Here is a 16,357-nt window from a genome sequence, read left to right on the forward strand (position 1 = left end):
CGTTCTTTTCGAGGAACACTATTGAGAAAATTTAGAGAACAGGCATTTGAAGCTGAACGGTTGTACGGCCGCCAACATACATTACGCGTAAGGACCAGGAATATAAGATTCGTGAAATTAGGGCTCATACGAAGGCATATAGACAGTCGTTTTTCCTTCGCTCTATTTGCGAGTGGAACAGGAAGGGAAATGACATGTAGTCTTACAGGGTATCCTCGGCCACGCACCGGACAGTGTCTTGCGGAGTATGTATGTAGATGAAGACAAGAGACTAACCATGTGTAGTGTACATGATGTGACAGCTGTGCTCCATGAGTAACCACTGGGACATCGTAAAAGGAATGTCATAACAATGATGGGCAAAACTGGCGCAAAAGGGATGTACGAGGGTAATACAGAATAAATACGCACTTCAAGATGCGTCGTGCTTGTATACATGTATCTATGTATGATCATTTAGGACTGTAGTGTAGGAGCAATTTGGAGGATTAAAGCTGTGGATGTTCATAGACCTAGGGGTAGCGATATCAGACCTACACGGGCTTTGAACAATCTACTGTGGAACTGATACTAGTTTGTAGCCAGGAAATGTTTATTTCAGTCAGTCTTCGGCTTATGGTTGCTTTTCGTTTCGTTCCAAATGAAGTCTCGTGTTGGTATTCTGATATAGGTATAATATACACAGAGACTTATACTTTTGAAAATAAACTGTGATAGCCTAAATCTTCAGTAAATATAAGTTCATGACAGCATGCGTGTCTGTAAAGCTCAGGCCAAAATGCTACACACTTATAAATGTATGGCTCGTTGTAGATTAGAGTCTTGTTTCCTCTGAAACTTGTTAATGTAATGTAAATATTTTTGGCTTACTTTGTATCATAAGAAATTGTGAGCTGTGGTAACAACATTACAACGTTAGTTCACACAAAATGAGAAACGAAAGAATGGTGCCACGAACTCTGTGTAGAAGTGCTTGTATTTAGATAAAGTGATACAATGTAATTGGAATTTAAAGGAGACTGGTGCGGCAGTGAGAATTTAGATCAAGGAGGGAGGCGTGCCAGAGTAATCCGTGCACTTGTGTGAACTGCTGTGTCAAGGTGGCTCGGTGGCTAACGCACCTGCTAGAAAGCAGGAGACCTGGGTTCGACTCCTAGCCTTTGTACAAATTTCCACCCTCCGCTTCAGTCTGTATACATACAGTCATATCTCCTTCTATTTAAGCTTTGCAAAGTGAACAGTTAAGACACCCCTCCAAGTGATTCTAACAAGGGTTGACATGGAAAACAAGTCTAGTGCATAAATAAATAAACTCTAATTTCTCATTCGCATTATTGAGGTCGGTAGTAAGATGTAAACGGTCACTGTATCAGCGTTTGTCGTAAGCGACAGTAAAGTCTGCGCCGTACGTGATTTCGACGTAAAACGCTGGTCGCATAGCCCTTATAGACTTACGAGGTTATTCGGAAAGTAAGGAACGATCGGTCGCGAAATGGAAAATACAGTGAAATTCTGATGAAGATTTGCACAGATGCTTTGGGCACTGTGTCTAGTACGCCCGTCGATCGCATCATGTCGCTCTTTTCATTCCTCAGCTCACATTTAGAACGTAAAGATGGCTAGAAATTAGCGTCTCCCGCTAAGTATGAGGGTCTGGCGAAAGATTTCGCCTGAAGCTATGCAATCCACATAACATAACTGTCATGCAGTTCATTCTACACGACAATTCTCGCCCGCACTCTGCAGGGGCAATGCCGATGCTCCTGCAGCATTTTCGATGGGAGGTGTTTGATCACCCACAATACAGCCCGTAATTGGCTACCCCTGAGGTTCATCTCTGCTCAAGTGAACCACTGGCTATGAAGGCAATATTTTGACCCGAAAAAGGAGCTGCATTCCAGAGTAGCAAATTGTCGAAAAGCACTGGTGGCTGTCTTCTGTAAGGACTGAATTGAAAAGTTGGTACAGCGCTAAGGGAGATGTCTAAGTCTGAGAGGCGACTGTGTGGATAAGTAGCTGGAAGGTGTAGCTAACAGTTGCAAATAAAACAGTTTTGATTTTCACTGTGGCTTCCATTTCGAGACCTATCGTTCCTTACTTTACGAATAGCCCCCGTAAAATGAGCAGTGTCACTTTCGAAACTTAGCCCTACAAGGACACTCGTACGTGCTTGTAGTGGATATTTACGTTGATAAGATTTGCCTGTGAAATATGCTATAAGTCGTCAATAACAGACAATAACTTAAATCAGCATACAAAAATATACGAGTCAATAGACAATAAACAGACCTGCAACACTAAAAGAAAGGAAAAGTACCCCCACTAAATCCACTGATGTATTTAATGTATTGAAATAATTAACAATTTGTTTATGTACTTACATAAATTTTATGTACACTGAGGTGATAAAAATCATAGGATAGCGATATGTATATATACAGATGACGGTAGTATAGAGTACAAAGGTATAAATGGGCAGTGCGCTACCGGAGCTGTCATTTGTACTCAGGTGATTCATGTGAAAAGGGTTTCCCATGTCATTATGACCGCACGACGGGAATTACACTACTGGCCATTAAAATTGCTACACCACGAAGATGATGTGCTACAGACGCGAAATTTAATCAACAGGAAGAAGATGCTGTGATATGCAAATGATTAGCTTTTCAGAGCATTCACACAGGTATGGCGCCGGTGGCGACATCTACAACGTGCTGACATGAAGAAAGTTTCCAACCGATTTCTCATACACAAACAGCAGTTGACCGGCGTTGCCTGGTGAAACGTTGTTGTGATACCTCGTGTAAGGAGGAGAAATGCGTACCATCGCGTTTCCGACTTTGATAAAGGTCGGATTGTAGCCTATCGCGATTGCGGTTTATCGTATCGCGACATTGTTGCTCGCGTTGGTCGACTGACTGTTAGCAGAATATGGAATCGGTGGGTTCAAGAGGGTAATACGGAACGCCGTGCTGGATCCCAACGGCCTCTTATCACTAGCAGTCCAGATGACAGGCATCTTATCCGCATGGCTGTAACGGATCGTGCAGCCACATCTCGATCCCTGAGTCAACAGATGGGGACGTTTGCAAGACAACAACCATCTGCACAAAAAGTTCGACGACGTTTGCAGTAGTATGGACTATCAGCTCGGAGACCATGGCTGCGGTTACCCTTGACGCTCCATCACAGACAGGAGCGCCTGCGATGGTGTATTCAACGACGAACCTGGGTGCACGAATGGCAAAACATCATTTTTCTATTTGCAGCATCATGATGGTCGCATCCGTGTTTGGCGACATCGCCGTGAACGCACATTGGAAGCGTGTATTCCTCATCGCCATACTGGCGTATCACCCTGCGTGATGGTATGGGGTGCCATTGGTTACACGTCTCGGTCACCTCTTGTTCGCACTGACGGCACTTTGAACAGTGGACGTTACATTTCAGATGTGTTACGACCCGTGGCTCTACCCTTCATTTGATCCCTGCGAAACCCTACATTTCAGCAGGATAATGCACGACCGCATGTTGCAGGTCCTGTACGGGCCTTTCTGGATACAGAAAATGTTCGACTGCCGCCCTGGCCAGCACATTCTCTAGATCTCTCACCAAATGAAAACGTCTGGTCAATGGTGGCCGAGCAACTGGCTCGTCACAATACGCCAGTCACTACTCTTGATGAACTGTGGTATCGTGTTGAAGCTCCATAGGCAGATGTACCAGTACACGCCATCCAAGCTCTGTTTGACTCAATGCCGAGGCGTATCATGGCCGTTATTGCGGCCAGAGGTGGTTGTTTTGGGTACTGATTTCTCAGCATCTATGCACCCAAACTGCGTGAAAATGTAATCACATGTCAGTTCTAGTATAATATATTTGTCCATGAATACCCGTTTATCATCTGCATTTCCTCTTGGTGTAGCAATTTTAATGGCCAGTAGTGTAATAGGCTTCTAATGCGGAATGGTAGTTCGAGCTAGACACATGGGACATTGCATTTCGGAAATCGTTAGGGAATTCCATATTCCGAGGTGCAAAGTGTCAAGAGTGTGCCGACAATACCAAATTTCAGGCATTACCTCTCACCAAGTACAACGCGTTGGCCGACGGCCTTCCCTTAACGACCGAGAGCAGCGGCGTTTGCATTATGTTATCAGTACTAACAGACGAGCAACACTGCTTTAAATAACTGCAGAAATCAATGTGGGACGTACGAGAACGTATCCGTTAGGAGAGTGCGGCGAAATTTAACGTTAATGCTCTATGGCAGCAGATGACGGACGCAGGTACTTTTGTTAAAGGTGCAACATCGCCTGCAGCGCCTCTCCTGGGCTCGTGACCATGTCGATTGGGCAACAGACGACTGAAAATACATGGCCTGGTCAGATGTATCCCAATTTCAGTTGGTAAGAGCTGATAATGGGGTTCGAGTGTGGCACAGACCCTTCGAAGCCACGACTCCAAGTTGTCAACAACGCACTTTGCAAGCTGGTGGTGGCTCATAACGGTGTGGGCTGTGTTTATATGGAATGGATTGGGTCCACTGGTCCAAGTGAACCGATCATTGGCTGGAAAGGTTATGTTCGACTACTTGAACACCATCGGCAGCCGTTCATTGACTTCATGTTCCGAATCGATAGATTTCATATGGCTACAATGCGCTATGTCACAGTGTCACCGTTGTTCATGACTGGTTCGGAGAACATTCTAGACAGTTCGAGCTAATGATTTGGCCATCCAGATCATCCGACATGAATCCCATCGAACAGTTATTGGACATAACTGAGAGATCATTTCGTGCACAAAATCTTGCACCAGCAACACTTTAGCAGTTATGGACGGCTATCGAGGCATCATGGCGCAATATTTCTGCAGGGGACTTCCAAAGACTTGTTGAGTACGTATCACGCCGAGTTGCTGCACTACGCCGGGCAAAAGGAGGTCTTACATGACATTAGTGGGTATCCCATTACTTTGTCATTTCAGTATATATGTTGATAATATTTTTATTTCAGATAACATAATGTAAGTTTTATGTGTTATTGATACAAACGCACAACTGTTTCATGTAATCCGTATCTGACGAGCTGCCTGACATCGCCTTGAAATGAAACCAACCTATCCTGAGGCACCTGATCTTGTACTACTTCATCGGCCTGACCGTACAGATCCCTACCCTTGTACAATGGGTCTTGTTAATGACGATCGACAGTTCCATGCTTCCTGGGATCCAGTTCATCTCGTACCATCACGGATGACTGTAAGTTGACAGATACCATCCAAAATGTTCAAACTGCTCAAACAAATTGAAACTTCCTGGCAGATTAAAACTGTGTGCCGGACCGAGACTCGAATTCGGGACCTTTGCCTTTGGCGGGCAAGTGCTCTACCAACTGAGCTACCCAAGCACGACTCACGCCCCGTCGTCACAGTTTTACTTCCGCCAGTACCTCGTCTCCTACCTTCCAAACTTTGATTGGAGGAGAGCTTCTGTAAAAGTTTGGAAGGTAGGAGACGAGGTATTGGCGGAAGTAAAGCTGTGAGGAGGAGGCGTGAGTCGTGCTTGGGGAGCTCAGTTGGTAGAGCACTTGCCCGCGAAAGGCAAAGGTCACGAGTTCGAGTCTCGGTCCGGTACACAGTTTTAATCTGCCAGGAAGTTTCATATCAGTGCACACTTCGCTGCAGAGTGACAATCTCATTCTGCTCAAACAAATTGTTCTAACATAAAGACTAACGTGTGTTTCTCCTTTCCATACGTGGACAAATCATTGTGAAACATGAAACAAACAAAAGTGCATGACTCTTGTTAAACCTGGCCTTATCTCTTCTATGAAAAAAAAAAGAAATTTTCCTTTTGTATTATGCATATGCTTGCTGCGTTTATACAGTTTTTTTATATTTTAACAAACTCAGTAGGGTTTAGTTATTTGTTGTCAGATAAAAATTGTCGAACGCAACTGAATTTTCACTGTCCATTGATAAAATTCAAAATTTATTTGATGCTACATTCTCAGAAATCTCTGACTTTTATTAATCTTGTCTGAGGCATATGAACTTTATCGAAAGGCCATACACTTATACTGATTTTCAAGGACTTTAAATTCGTTATCAGTTATATATAAAATGCACTCTAAATTTTATGTGGCTTGCGCCTCCGGTAAAATATGATCCATAATGCTTATAATTATGAAAGGTATTAAAATTCCAAAGCCCTGTTCCAGTTTTCAGCTCAGGTTTCTTGTGGTCTTCACCTGACTGTGGGGCAAACATGTCAAATATGACCCTGAGCGTTAACAAAGTAATCCATATTTTAACCATAATCTATGATCTCCGTTTACATGGAATACCAGATCTTTAACTAATTAATGAGGTGAATGCCATGCCACGAAAGATTCTAATGATAATGTTTGTTTCGCAAAGCCACACTCGACTGACAACCAATATAGTTCAGTCAACTAATTTCCTTGTCACGAATACTATGTAATCAGTTAAAATAGCTGAGCGACTAACATTTGCCGTAACTTTCTATGGTTTTTTGTAACAGCTGAAGTGAGTAACATTTAGTCGAATGGCGGAAGCCCAGTTACACCAATAAATACTGCCTTTAACATTCGAGGGGGCTGTATAACATATGTTTGACAGAGACGCAAGGGTGAATTCTTGTGCCTAATTAAGGAACAATGTCAAACGACGTTCCTGCTCGTGGGCTGCCGCATAACAGCTACTAAAACTATTTCAGTTAAAATGTTTGTGAATTGACGCCAACTCTATTGAATGAACAGTAAAAAATTATTTCTTTTGGTTGTACTTTTGTAAAAAAAAATATCGGAAAAATCACTATATTTAACACACTCATGCTATATGAATCTTTGTTCTATGATAATTACTCTAGCCTTAAAATATGCAACACTATATTGTCTTTTACTTCATCTTTTAGCACTGACATGACACGAATGTAAGTTATTTATCTTTTTGGAAATAGAAATTGTAATGTTGCTTTTGAAGCCTGTTTTATTCTGCAAAAAGACAAACCTCTCATTTCTACTGTTTTAATTGAATCAGTAAATCAATTTCTGGCTTTTTAAATTAAGTTGAAAGTGGCGTTTTTGGTGATGCAATGATCGAGTGCCTTAAGCGCTCAATCGTTAGTTATTCTATTATAAAAGACTCGAGTGTCCGATTAACGTTTTACAAAATAATTTCTTTTGTACGACATTAAATACTTACACGGTCATTCGTCAACGAGTGCACCGTTAATCAACAGTGGCCTTTTAGCTAGGAGCTATCATTCAGTCTATTAAAGTCAATGAATATGATTTAACCTGTTTTAAAAATATTCGGCATTCACAATAATTTCATTTATAAATGAAAATAGTTGCACTTCCCTTTTCTTTATTGCCTTTGGAGAGGATCCTTTCGTTTGAGACTTTACTTACAATGTCACAAATTAATTAGATTATACGAAAGGAACCAGTTCAGTCTCCAGTATGACTAGAACAAGGATTTAAGGCATCTTTTTATTCACAAACCGAGCACGTTACCAATCAACTAGCAAGCTGGTATAGCTTGCAATTACACCGTTGATCTTGGTTCAAATGGCTCTGAGCACTATGGGACTTAACTTCTGAGGTCATCAGTCCCCTAGAGCTTAGAACTACTTGAAGCTAACTAACCTAAGGACATCACACACATCCATGTCCGAGGCAAGATTCGACCCTGTGACCGTAGCGGTCGCTCGGTTCCAGACTGCAGCGCCTAGAACCGCACGGCCACTCAGACCGGCACACCGTTGATCTACAACACAGGAAATTCACGTCGTAAAATACGAGATTAGTTGCAGATTCTGCATGGAACGAACTTCCTGGAATCAAATCATAAATTTGAGAACACAATATTGCACCTAAAGTGAGAGTCATTCAGGTTATTTATTCAAAATGACAAGAAAATAACGAGTGAATTCAGCAGGATAATTTTGAAGCACTCCAGAAAGTAATTACCGGTCACATAGTTACCAAACGTATATTACATTGTTCCCATTTACGTTGACTGGTGGCCGAAATACCTAAAATATTTGCCATTGAGTTTTATTCAAATGTGTGTAACTACAGTCTGGTCTAAAATGTAGTTACGAGTAATATCCAGATGGAACGTCTACAAATCGAACTTGAGCAGTTGTCTTCAACCAGGCGATAGCAACGTCACCTGGTGAAGAGTGGCTGCTTGTAAGGCACGCACGGAGCGTGTGGTATGTGAGCGTGCTATGTCCGTGTGTGTAATGGGGAGGGCGCGCGATCTGAGTTTGACCGAGGGCAGATTGTGATGGCTCGGAGGCTCGGCACGAGCGTTTCGGAAACTGCAAGACTTATCGGGTGTTCGAGGAGTGCTGTAGTGAGTGTCTTCAATACGTGGCGAGACCGAAGTGAAACTAAGTCCAGATATCATGTGATTGGACGGGAACCCCTCATTACCGATGTCGGACGACTTACGCTGGGCAGACTGGTAAAACAGGCAGGCGGTGACCTGTGGCGGAACTAACATCAAAATTTAATGCTGGGCAGAGCACAAGTGTGTCTGAATACGCAGCGCACCGAACACTCCTAACGATGGACCTCTGCAGCCGACGTCCCATGCTTGTGCCAATGTTAACACTACGATATCGGCAACTACGACTGAAATGGCACGTGACCATCGGCACTGGACGTTGGCGCAGTGGCAGAGCATTGCATAGTCTGATGAAACCCGATACCTTCTTCATCATGCCGATGAGGGCGCGAATTCGTCGTCTTCCAGGGAACAGCTCCTTGTCACCTGTGTTGCGGGACGGAGATAAGCTCAGGCGGCTCCATTATGCTCTGGCAAACATTCACGTGGGCATCCATGAGTCCAGTGGAGCTCGTGCAAAGCACAAAGACGGCCGAGGAGTATCGAATACTGGTTGTAGACTACGTGCACCCCTTCGTGATGATCATGTTTCGCGACGGCAGAGGCATGTTTCGACAACATAATGCGCCATTTCACAAAGCTAGGAGTGTGATGGAATGGTTCGAGGAACACAGTGGCTAGTTCAGATTGATGTGCTGGTCCCCCAACTCGCCATATCTGAACCCGATGGACACGTCTGGGATGTCACTGAAGTGGCGTGGGAGGTCATTGCTCGCCTTCCCAATATTGAAGGGAATTGGGTGACTTGTGTAAGCAGATGTTGTGCCAGTCACCTCTTGCGATCTAACAAGGCCTAATTGCTTCCATGCCACGTCGCATCGCCATTGTCTTATAGCGCCAGACAATATTTGCATTATGAGTAACATTCGTTTTAATATATACCCTTACAAGGGTGGTTTGATAAATCTGGTAAATTTTCATTAAAAAATGGAACATTTTGGATGCTCCTTCATAGTTGGTAAGCTTGATTATTCCAAGGATCGTATAAAGAATTTCAGCAATGTACAGCATACAATTCATTACTGGCTGCCATTCATGTGGATTCTGCACCATCACTGAAAGCCATTTACTTTTGGATTAATGAATTTAAACGAGGTTGAACAAGCACCGAAGACGAAGCGCTCTCCAGCCGTCCAGTTGAGGTTGGTTGGTTGGTTGGTTTGGGGAAGGCGACCAGACAGCGAGGTCATCGGTCTCATCGGATTAGGGAAGGACGGGGAAGGAAGTCGGCCGTGCCCTTTGAAAGGAACCATCCCGGCATTTGCCTGGAGCGATTTAGGGAAATCACGGAAAACCTAAATCAGGATGGCCGGACGCGGGATTGAACCGTCGTCCAGTTGAGGTCACAACAAAGGAAACCACTGTCGAAATCCATGATATGGTAATGTAAGATCGCCGAATAAAAATTTGTGAGAATGCTGAGACTGTAGGCACCTCAACTGAGCGGGTGGATAATATCCTGCATGGAGAATTGTCTATGAAGACGCTGTGTGCGAGGTGGGTCCCACTAATGCTCACAGTCGACCTGAAGTGCACCCAACACAACATTAGACGTAATGTCTAGCAATGTTTAATCGCAATCCGCAAGGCTTTTTGCGCCGATTTGTGACTGCTGATGTAACCTGTATCCATAATACACCAGAGTCAAAACGGCAGTCAAATCAATAGACAAAGGCTGGAGAAAGTGCACCGAAGAAGGCAAAGGCCATTTTATCAGCTGGTAAGGTGATTGCCACAGTTTTCTGGAATTCCCAAGAAATAATCCTCATAGATTACTTGGAAAAAGGCAGAAACATAACTAGACCCTATTGTGCTTTACTGCTGGTTCGTCTGAAACATGCATTGGTTGAAAAAAGACCAAAGGTGGCTCGCAAAAAGGGCTGTTTCACCAGGACGATGCACCATCCCACATATCGGAGATAACAATTCCAAACGTGCATGAAATGGGCTTTGAATTGGTTCCTCATCCAACCTATTCACCAGACATTGTCCCATGTGACTTCTTCCTGTTCCCTAATTTCAAACATTGGCTTGCTGGGAAGAAATTGTCATCAAATGAGAAAGTGATAGTTGCAGTCAATGATTATTTTTGCGGAGTTTGACAGAACCTATAAAAAGCTGAAGGATCGCTGGACCAAGAGTATGTACCTCAAAGAAGATTGTGTTGAGAGGTAAGGTGAGTTGTTTACGAAACAAACTTTTTCTTGCTTTTTTATAGGATTTATGAAACCAGCCTCGTAAAACCAGTTTTCCTTAAGAATGTGTTCCTTGGCACTATCTCTGAAACACAATAACGCAAATGAAAAATATAGCACTCATTACCAAACGCGAACATCTACAAAGGAATTTCATGAACTGTGAATAACAGCTTCAAATCAGGCAAACTGTGCGAGAAAATCTTTCGGAACGATTGAAAAGTAGGAATTAAAAAGACACTGACAGTAATGTCTCGAATATGTCATCCTTAAGCCAATCTGTTATTCAATATATAAAAACCAAAGGAACGAAAAGTATCATCTACTCCAAAAGATTAGATAATAGCTGCAGCTGATACTTTATCAATAAAAGCGAAAATCTGTTGATGAATGGTATTTTCAATTTTCAGACAGCTTAATAGAGAGAGTGGAACCAAAGTAAAAGGAAGAAGTTCACTTAGGTGGCCGTAATGCATTCTGCTCATAGTTTATTTCCTGGTTGTGTCACAATAACGACGCCTCTTGTCTATCAGAAAATTCGTATGATGATTATCGAATGTAATAATTAGATCGGATTGCTACGTTACACAGCACAGTACTTGCGGCTGGAAGTTACACAGTAGACAACTCTAACTGTAATTTCATTTCGTCTTGGTAATTATTGGAAGCACTAAATAACGCTTTTTAGGTAGCCCCTGCGCTCATCTACTTGTCACCAATACTGTTGCTCAGTGGTTCTACCTTTACTAAAAAGAATAGGATTTCATATAAACAGGGTGAAACCAGAAAGACAAATAGACATGGAGACCAGAGACCTCGTTCTTGACTTCACTTGAAAAGCTCGAAAATTGAAAAGGCAACGGCTTTAGATAACATGAGAGTGATGAAATAAATTAAACATTTCGAAATCAAACCAGATATATTGCTTCCATAAGGATGCTCGTTTTTATATGTCCTGAACACGGGTAAATGTCAAATACATGTCAATGAAGACCTCGTCGAGTTGTTGCGCTAGAAGTCGGTGTTCTGTGAGCACAGACATGGCCTACAAGAATTCACTATGAGTGTGCAAATGACCAAATGTTGCTAACTGATCACACCTGATCCTGAGAGATGATAAAATACCGCCGTGAACCACGTGAGATACACGGATATACCGACTGCTGAGTATAAGAAACGCTGAAATTATATATCTGAAACTCTCATGCAGCCTCGTCCACTAGCTTATGGGTAGGAGATTCGGGCAAGGAGATTAGGGCAATCAATATGTAGGGTAGTCTAATCACTACTAAATCAAAAAGCTGGATCAGGTAACATTTCATTTTAAGTCAAGAAGAAATTAGGTAAACGAGAAAACTTTAAGACTAACTTGGAAACACATGAGCTATTGAAATACTGCTTTCTTTAACAAGATGTATATTGAGTAATTAATTACAAAGGGTTTCCACTGGACAACAAGACTAGAATGGTGGCCGCAGAACAGTTTACGGACACGCAAATCATAATTTCAACTGTAGTACAAAAAGAATCGAATTAGCATAAGTATGTAAATTAGCACGTAACAGAACACATAACTGAAATGGAATTTACAATTGAAGAGTTGAAAACTCATCAGAATAGCCGCGAGACCTATAGCTGCATGACTTCGAGTAACTCATGCAGTGCCTCAGGAACACTAACTGAGCTGTAGACCGAGGTTACTACACTATACCGCGTAAACTGAAACTGAAAATGTGCATCGCTGTTTGCAATCTTTCCGCAGCCCCAGTAATCATAGCTGAAGAGTGGAAGCTGCTAAGAGATTATGCCGTTGGCTGTAGCAGTCTGACTGGTTGAAGCCGAAAACATCATCTTTTCGATACCGACGTAGTTGAATAATCTCTAAGTCCTGAAAAACTTAAAATATGTCTCCCGAATGACTTGGCAAAAGGCCGAAATTCAACCATCTCCTTAACCGTAGTTGAGAACAAAGTAGAAATTACAGAAGAAAAATCGAAAAGTGAGAAGAGGAAGGTGTAGAATCAGTTGCGCCTCGGCGATATCCCCATTCACTCTTACATAATATCCCCAAAACCACTTAACGTGAAAACTTTAGAGAAATTAATCTAAAACAGAAAACATTGGATTCAATTTGCCACACTTTCGTACAAGTTAATGATCAACTTAACTCACGATTGTATGCCAACGTGAAAAATATTCAAGTTTCTCAGATAAAATCCACATATATAATATGTGACATAATAACCATAATGAAAGCAAAAAATAGTAAATATATACGAACATCAAACGAATCGAAAATGACAAATGTATCCCAACATCTTAAAATAAACATCTGTGTCGTATGTGTAATTTCTTGTAAGTAAACACGTGTATAGTGTGTTACGTGTTGTTGTTGTGGTCTTCAGTCCAGAGACTGGTTTGATGCAGCTCTCCATGCTACTCTATCCTGTGCAAGCTTCTTCATTTCCCAGTACCTACTGCAACCTACATCCTTCTGAATCTGTTTAGTTGGTCTCCCTCTACGATTTTTACCCTCCACGCTACCCTCCAATACCAAACTGGTGATCCCTTGATGCCTCAGAATATGCCCTACCAACCGATCCCTTCTTCTAGTCAAGTTGTGCCACAAATTTCTCTACTCTCCAATTCTATTCAATACCTCCTCATTAGTTCTACCCATCTAATCTTCAGCATTCTTCTGTAGCACCACATTTCAAAAGCTTCTAATCTCTTCTTGTCTAAACTATTTATCGTCCATGTTTCACTTCCATCTACACTCCATACAAATACTTTCAGAAACGACTTCCTGACACTTAAATCTATACTCGATGTTAACAAATTTCTCTTCTTCAGAAACGCTTTCCTTCCCATTGCCAGTCTACATTTTATATCCTCTCTACATCGACCATCATCAGTTATTTTGCTCCCCAAATAGCAGAAATCATTTACTACTTCAAGTGTCTCATTTCCTAATCAAATCCCCTCAGCATCACCCGATTTAATTCGACTACATTCCATTATCCTCGTTTTGCTTTTGTTGATGTTCATCTTATACCCTCCTTTCAAGACACTGTCCATTCCGTTCAACTGCTCTTCCAGGTCCTTTGCTGTCTCTGAAAGAATTACAATGTCATCGGCGAACCTCGAAGTCTTTATTTCTTCTCCATGGATTTTAATTCCTACCCCGAATTTTTCTTTTGTTTCTTTTACTGTTTGCTCAAAATACAGATTGAATAACATCGGGGATAGGCTACAACCCTGTCTCACTCCCTTCCCAACCACTGCTTCCCTTTCATGCTCCTCGACTCTTATAACTGCCTTCTAGTTTCCGTATAAATTGTAAATAGCCTTTCGCTCCCTGTATTTTAGTCCTGCCACCTTTAGAATTTGAAAGAGAGTATTAGCTTTCTCTAAGTCTACAAATGCTAGAAACGTAGGTTTACGATTCCTTAATCTATTTTATAAGATAAGTCGTAGGGTCAGTATTGCCTCACGTGTTCCAATATTTCTACGGAATACAAACGGATCTTCCCCAAGGTCAGCTTCTACGAGTTTTTCCATTCGTCTGTAAAGAATTCGTGTTAGTATTTTGCAGCCGTGGCTTATTAAACTGATAGTTCGGTAATTTTCACATTTTTCAACAGTTGCTTTCTTTGGGAATAGAATTATTATATTCTTCTTGAAGTCTGAAGGTATTTCGCCTGTCTCATACATCGTGCTCACTAGATGGTAGAGTTTCGTTAGGCCTGGCTCTCCCAAGGCTTTCAGTAGTTCTATTGGAATGTGTCTACTCCCGCGGCCTTGTTTCGACTTAGGTCTTTCAGTGCTCTGTCAAACTCTTCACGCGAGCCGCGCGGGATTAGCCGAGTGGTCTAGGGCGTTGCAGTCACGAACTGTGCGACTGGTCCCGGCGGAAATTTGAGTCCTCCTCGAGCAGGGGTGTGTGTGTTTGTCCTTAGGATAATTTAGGTTAAGTAGTGTGTAAGCTTAGGGACAGATGACCTTAGCAGTTAAGTCCCATAAGATGTCACACACAGTTGAACATTTGAACAAACTCTTCACGCAGTATCACATCTCCCATTTCATCTTCATCTACATCCTCTTCCATTTCCATAATATTGTCCTCAAGAACATCGCCCTTGTATGGACCCTCTATATACTCCTTCCATGTTTCTGCTTTCCCTTCTTTGCTTAGAACTGGGTTTCCATCTGAGCTCTTGATATTCATGCAAGTGGTTCTCTTTTCTCCAAAGGTCTCTTTAATTTTCCTTAGGCAGTATCTATCTTACCCCTAGTGATATGCGCCTCTACATCCTTACATTTGTCCTCCAGCCATCCCTGCTTAGCCATTTTGCACTTCCCGTCGATCTTACTTTTGAGACGTTTGTATTCCGTTTTGCCTGCTTCATTTACTGCATTTTTGTATTTTCTCCTTTCATCAATTAAATTCAATATGTCTTCTGTTATCCAAGGATTTCTATTAGCCCTCGCCTTTTTACCTACGTGATCCTCTGCTGCCTTCACTGTTTCATCTCTCAAAGCTACCCATTTTTATTCTACTATATTTCATTCCCCCCTTCTTGTCAATCGTTCCCTAATGCTCTCCCTGAAACTCTCTACAACCTCTCGTTCTGTCAGTTTATCAAGGTCCCATCTACTTAAATTCCCACCTTTTTGCAGTTTCTTCAGTTTTAATCTACAGTTCATAACCAATAGATTGTGGTCGGAGTCCACATCTGCCCCTGGAAATGTCTTACAATTTAAAACCTGGTTCCTGAGTCTCTGTCTTCCCATCATACAGGGTGTTACAAAAAGGTACGGCCAAACTTTCAGGAAACATTCCTCACACACAAAGAAAGAAAATATGTTATGTGGACATGTGTCCGGAAACGCTTACTTTCCATCTTAGAGCTCATTTTATTACTTCTCTTCAAATCACATTAATCATGGAATGGAAACACACAGCAACAGAACGTACCAGCGTGACTTCAACACAGGAAACGGTCAAAATGTCCTCTGTTAGCTAGGATACATGCATCCACCCTCCGTCGCATGGAATCCCTGATGCGTTGATGCAGCCCTGGAGAATGGCGTATTGTATCACAGCCGTCCACAATACGAGCACGAAGAGTCTCTACATGTGGTACCGGGGTTGCGTAGACAAGAGCTTTCAAATGCCCCCATAAATGAAAGTCAAGAGGGTTGAGGTCAGGAGAACGTGGAGCCCATGGAATTGGTCCGCTTCTACCAATCCGTCGGTCACCGAATCTGTTGTTGAGAAGCGTACGAACACTTCGACTGAAATGTGCAGGAGCTCCATCGTGCATGAACCACATGTTGTGTCGTACTTGTAAAGGCACATGTTCTAGCAGCACAGGTAGAGTATCCCGTATGAAATCATGATAACGTGCTCCATTGAGCGTAGGTGGAAGAACATGGGGCCCAATCAAGACATCACCAACAATGCCTGCCCAAACGTTCACAGAAAATCTGTGTTGATGAAATGATTGCACAATTGCATGCGGATTCTCGTCAGCCCACACATGTTGATTGTGAAAATGTACAATTTGATCACGTTGGAATGAAGCCTCATCCGTAAAGAGAACATTTGCACTGAAATGAGGATTGACACATTGTTGGATGAACCATTCGCAGAAGTGTACCCGTGGAGGCCAATCAGCTGCTGATAGTGCCTGCACACGCTGTACATGGTACGG

The sequence above is a fragment of the Schistocerca serialis genome, chromosome 3, assembly GCF_023864345.2.
Source record: "Schistocerca serialis cubense isolate TAMUIC-IGC-003099 chromosome 3, iqSchSeri2.2, whole genome shotgun sequence".
Classification (NCBI taxonomy): Eukaryota; Metazoa; Arthropoda; class Insecta; order Orthoptera; family Acrididae; genus Schistocerca; species Schistocerca serialis.